The sequence below is a fragment of the Papilio xuthus genome, unplaced genomic scaffold (genome assembly GCF_000836235.2).
Source record: "Papilio xuthus unplaced genomic scaffold, Pxut_1.1 DF827789.1, whole genome shotgun sequence".
In the NCBI taxonomy this organism is placed as follows: Eukaryota; Metazoa; Arthropoda; class Insecta; order Lepidoptera; family Papilionidae; genus Papilio; species Papilio xuthus.
The window spans coordinates 1,555,665-1,561,733 of record NW_013530860.1 but is presented as its reverse complement, the minus strand read 5'-3'; positions in this window follow the sequence as shown (position 1 = coordinate 1,561,733).

Below are 6,069 nucleotides of genomic sequence, written 5' to 3'. Positions count from 1 at the left end.
TTGTTTTGTTCCACTTTCGCGATGCACACAATTGAAAACTGTGTGACAATTTGTTAAAAATTCACGATTATTCATCATTCAATGTTTGTTGAAGGTACAAAAAGAGGGACTGTGTTTTTGTTCTGTTTAAAACTATATTGTCAGCTATTTGCTGTTGAAAAAAGTAATGATAAAATAGACGACTATCGTCGAATATTTAACTTATGCACGAAACGCAAGCAGTGCGATACTAGCGACAAGGGTACAATATTAGTAGATTCTTATACGACAGTTGGCTTGTGTACAAAGGCCTTAGAGTTATACAAGTATAGAAATCTTATATCCATGTATACCGTATTTCTTTCGACTAACGGCTAATTTTAGTCTGGAGAAATTGAGCTTTTATATCTGAATAATCAAATCAATTAACTCTATAGAAATTCGAAAACATAAATTAACAAATCTATGGATAAGCTTAGTGTAATATTTGTATAAATTCTATCCGCTTATAGGCTCATGTATGCTATAGACTTACGTATCCATAAGGTTTCATAATCTTTGTCATGTTTACACTCGGTAATCACTGCGAGCTACATTTAGTCTGATTTAAGTCTTAAGTCTGTTTATTTAGTAGCTTCAAATAACATTGTCCATTAGATTTCAAGTATCTCTAATTTTTATGGGGAATTATTTAGTTCTTAGACCATTGAGACATTAACGCTTGCTTTAGTAAGTCCCTCATTAATTCATAAATGTTTCTGTATTCCCTAATTGTGAGTGAATTAACAGTGGTAGAGCCCGCTTTAACATCTTCGCATGGTCGCCCGGTGAAATACCACAACCACACAGAAGACAGGCGTAAAGTGGAAGCAATTCCACATTTCGTCTGATGAGTGTGCGTCCCGGAGGCCTAATTTAGTCCTCTTTCCCTTACCACCCTTTTCTTATAAGGAAAGGATGGGAAGTGAAAGTAGACTTTCCGGATGAGAGGATGCATGGAAAGGGATAATATTTTCTTTCTGTGCATCCTCTCCTCCGTCTATTAAAGGTAGGCAACGCATATGCAATTGCGTATGTCTATGGGCAACGGTCACTTCGCCATTTCAGCGATTTCAGGTGGCCGCTCGCTCGTTTGCCACTTTTTGGTATAAAAAAAAATTATCTTTGAATTTAGTTGGTTTTGTTTATTTTTAAATGCGTTAGAATCATTTGACGCGAATGACGTGCTTTCGTTACAAAGTCCAGTGTCAGAATGAATAGTGAAGGGACGCAAACATCGACATTTTAGTAAGACTCGCTAGTCTTATGTGAATGATATGTGATGTGTCTTGGGTCAATACACTGCCATATTTTCGGATTTTATTCCTAACAGTTTAATTATATTTATATAAAGTAAAAAATTTACACGAAAACATCCGTCGCCTCCGTCAAATGTACTTCCTGTCCCTAACATTTCCTTATAAGAAAAGAGTGGGAAGGGAACACGAACTAAAGTTGGGCCTCCAACACAATCATCGAACAAAATCCGGAATTGCTTCCACTTCATGGCTGTCATTTTTGTAATCGTGGTATTTTACAGGTTGACCCAGTCCATTCGCGCACCCAACTAATACTGTTGTTGCGGGGTCTACCACTGTCAAAACTATCAAAAGTATAAAAGTATTAGTAGCCAAATACATAATATATTCGTCATAATAAATCTCTCTTAATATAAAAAGCGATGTCAGTGGCAGTCATCGGACAATAGGGTATTGTGATAAAGACTATTGGACAAGGGGCGCTATCGTGCTCTATTGAAATCAAAGCGTTGCACGTAAACTGAAGTAGTCAGTTTACAGAGAGCCCTTTTGTTTCTAAAATGGACTTAAATATTATAAAAATGCATTATTAATCGTTTAATTAAAAGCGAATTATTCTTGTACAAGTGAATTAACAAATAACTACAATTCACCACATAATATATTTATTGCTTTAAAACTCACTTCCTACTAAGTTTGGAATGTAACACAGTAAACTCGCATGAGATATAATTTACCAAGTATGTTGCTAATTTCGGCCTAACAGTATTTTCATGGTTAAATGTAATTAAAAATGCATTTAAAATAAACATCTTCAATTGTACAGTCAGCTGCATAGATATGTGTACATTTACAAAACTTCGGTTTGAAAAATACGTGAAAATGCATCCGTATATATCCTTACGGATATATCCGTGAGATGTATTCAAGGTCTGAACATACGAAAGGATATACGCATACATAAATTTGAAACCGAAAGTATATTAAAGTTACTGAAACTTTGTAAATGTAAACATATTCATGCAGCGGACTGTACATAGTATAAAAGGCGGCATAAATAATATCCTACTAATATTAGAAAAGCGAATGATTAGATGGATGTTTGTTTGAAGGCATCTCCGGAGCGGCTAAACGGATTTAGTTGAAATTTGGCAAAGACGTAGAACTTAGTCTGAAAGAACCCATAGGCTACTGTTTATGTTTTTTTTAATTCCGCGCCGTCAGAGTCACGGGCGACAGCTAGTTTGTACACAAACTAAATATCGTGGAAAGTTTTGGCTGCCTTCAAGTTCCTCTACAACGTGAAATGAAACATTAGCAATCTCATAAATCATTCACATGTCATGTTTCAAGAATATTTCTCAGTAAAGTCATATAAATTTGTATTTCGGTAGAAACTGAAATATCCACAACGATGGCTCCTACGTAAAAAGCGGTAAGTAAAAATAAAACTTTACAGGAATCCAGTTTTAAACGTCGGAAATGCTTTTTATATTATACTAGTGGTCGTTATAAAAAAACATAATAAGTAGCCCATGTGTTCTCTCATATTATGTCGTATATGTATGCCGAATTTCATTTAGATCCGTTTAGCCGTTCTTGAGATACCTTCAAACAAACATCCATCCATCCATCTAAACATTGGCATTTATCTATACAATATTAGTAAGATATCGTTTTTTGTTCAGTACAGATGCAATATAGCTCGTCATCTTCAATGCAAAATAATAAATCATCGGCAAAATACAGTATTCCATTTCTTTATTTTTATAAGAGAAGGGGGCAAACGAGCAGCGGGAACACCAAGGTGTTCTACGACGCCCATGGACATAAGCAATACCAGAGGAACCGCAGATGCGTTGCCGGCCTTTGAGAAATTTTGTGGAAAATGTGAGAAATGGTTACATCGTTGTACATGTACAGCAATAGAAACTGACTATAAACTTTGTATGTGTACAAAATACGTCTTTTCGTCCTAAGGGAGTAAGATAATGATAGTGGTCGTGTAAACGTACTGTTAATGTAAATACCCTTAAGCTATTTAACTGCCCTTGTAGCGTACAAATGAATTATAAATTATTATTTACAAAGAACCAGGTTTGAAAGTTCATTGACTGTGTAATCGTTACGATATTTTAAAAAAACATATTGTTAAAAATTGTGTACAATTAACCTCTTGAATTAGAAAGCATCATACGAATATTTGGTATAAATTTTCGATATTTAAAGTAAAAAATATCGATCAAAATGCTGTGTTAAGTTCTTAGCCAGATTTTAATTATATGAAAGCAAACATTATTAAAGAGCGTACGTCATTTTCATAAATATCATCATCATCTTCATCATCAGCTCACTATACATCCCCACCGAAGGGTTCGGAGCCTACCCCAAGTTAGAGGTGACTAGGCCATAGTCAACAGACTTAAGCGATATTCGATCCTAAGCAAGAAACGGATTTTCCACACGAAAAAATTACCCTCGTCGTAGTCTGCCAATAGAAGAATGTTTTTAAGGCATTTTAAAGCGCGTTAACCTTACCTTAGTAAATCACAGTCAGGAAGAAGAGGGTCGAAACGAACAGGTAATAAATAACTCAATAGCGAAAGAATTTAAGACCTTGTAAATTGGCTGTTAATCATGTTGTCTGTAAAATAGACTCAAATTAAATGTAATAAATTTCATCTCGTCTGAGATAAAAAAATCTTTATTTTAAAATCTTTGTAATGCGTTATCAAAATTTAAGTAGATAACTTAAAAAACCTGAGCATAATCTATTTTTATAAAATGACTGGCATAAAATGTTTGACGTTTAATTACTTTTTAGAAGAGAGATTTGTTACGCAAATCGACCTTCATACTAATAATACAAATGCGAATGTTTAAGATGGAGGGATGTTTGTTTGAAGTTATCTGCTGCATGGAGATCGCTGAAATTTGTCATAGATGTAGTTCATAGTATGGAAGAACACATAGACAACAAATAAGTTTTTTTTTAAGCGGATGGAATCGCGGGCGACAGCTAGTTAAGTTATAAATGCGGGCTCTCTGTACCTATTATGTCCTCAGATAAAAGATTTCTTAAAGCTAGAAGAGAAATTAGTGAATAGGCTTGAATTAAGGTAGCACGTAACATTCGACCACATCATCACTTAACATCAGTTGGAATCGTGGTGAAGCATAATAATAAAAATTAAATAATGATTATTGCCAGTTAAGAAAATGTTAATACTAGTGAATAAATAGCAGGAACACTGCTTGTTACAACAACAACAACCTTGCACTAGATCTATGGATATATTATAAATACTCGTATGGATATACATATGTATATATTCAAGTTCATAAAATTTCCTATGGGACTTCTGACCACGCAGACTGACACGCGACTATTGCATTAAGTATAAACACATAACACGTTAGTTCAGTGGAATTAAAATAAAAACTTCCTCATATTCATAAGATTATTTGCATAAGTATATTAATGACATCAAGTTGACTCGATTTATGATTCTGTAGAAGACTAATTGACACCTCACGTCATTATCCGTACAATTGGCTAGGTTAAATCTACACATCATCAGCTCACTATACGTCAACATCGAGGGGCTCCCAGCCTACCCTAAGTTACAGGTGACTAGGGCATTGTCAACCACGCTGGCCAAGGGCGGGTTAGTTGACTTCACACATATCTTTGAATCACATATAATAATGAAAATAATAATAAGCCTTTTTATTTCCTTATTTACATAGCTTTTTTAATTTTACTTTGATAGTATTGTTATAATAGTTTTACGCTTAATTTTATTTATTAGGCCATGATATTTAATATTAAATATGGATCCCTCTTTGGGTAAAGGCCTCCTCCATCTTCTTCCAGCCTGTTTCATATATCTTACTAATATTATAAAGGCGAAAGTTTAGATTAATGGATGGATGGTTATTTGTTAGTAGGTATCTCCGGAACGGCTCAAAGGATATTGATGTTTAGGGCAGATGTAAAACATAACCTGAAATACCTTGTAGGCAATTAGTTTAATAGGTGATTAATTTTTTTTTAATTCCACGCAAGCGGTATCGCGAGCGACTGCTAGTAAAAATGTATATCTCCACGAAAAAGTCTTCCTTCCATATATATTAGGTAAACGTAGACAACTGTAAGAACATTACTCTCCAATGGGAGTAGCACGAATATTTGTGATAAGCGCCACCATATCATCGACACAATCATGATTCGGTTATAAAGTATACCGAAAATCTCATACTGATTTTGATAATTTTTTATTGAAAAAAAAAACAGTTTCTTACAAAGTTTTGGGGGCTCTGCCTCTGGATCTAGTTGAAATTGTCCAAGGGTCTTGTCGCAAATATTCGTAGAAGGCCGACTAAGTCCGTCGGGTAATACAGAATTGGTCCCATTCGATAGCACTTACATTTTGTTTCTGGATTCTCAAATGTCGAGTATACTTCAGAGTTGTATAGACGCTGCGATTCCGCGAACAGAATTATGGGGTTTTTTTGTTTACGTTTGAATCGTTAAAAAATTGAAAAGTCCTTCAACTCCTTGTTACATTTACAAGTATAATATATCTATAGTTAAATTTAATACGTAGACAAAGACTACATTTCTTTTTTGACTAAATTATTTCGATTATTTGACAATCATATGAATAATTTAGTAAAAGGTTTTTTGAATTAAGTTTAAAAAGATTTTAAGGTATAAGAGATACAAAGTTCATGTTACTTCCACTTCAGTGTGCCCTCAACTTATATAAAATATGAGGTTCACAGAGTT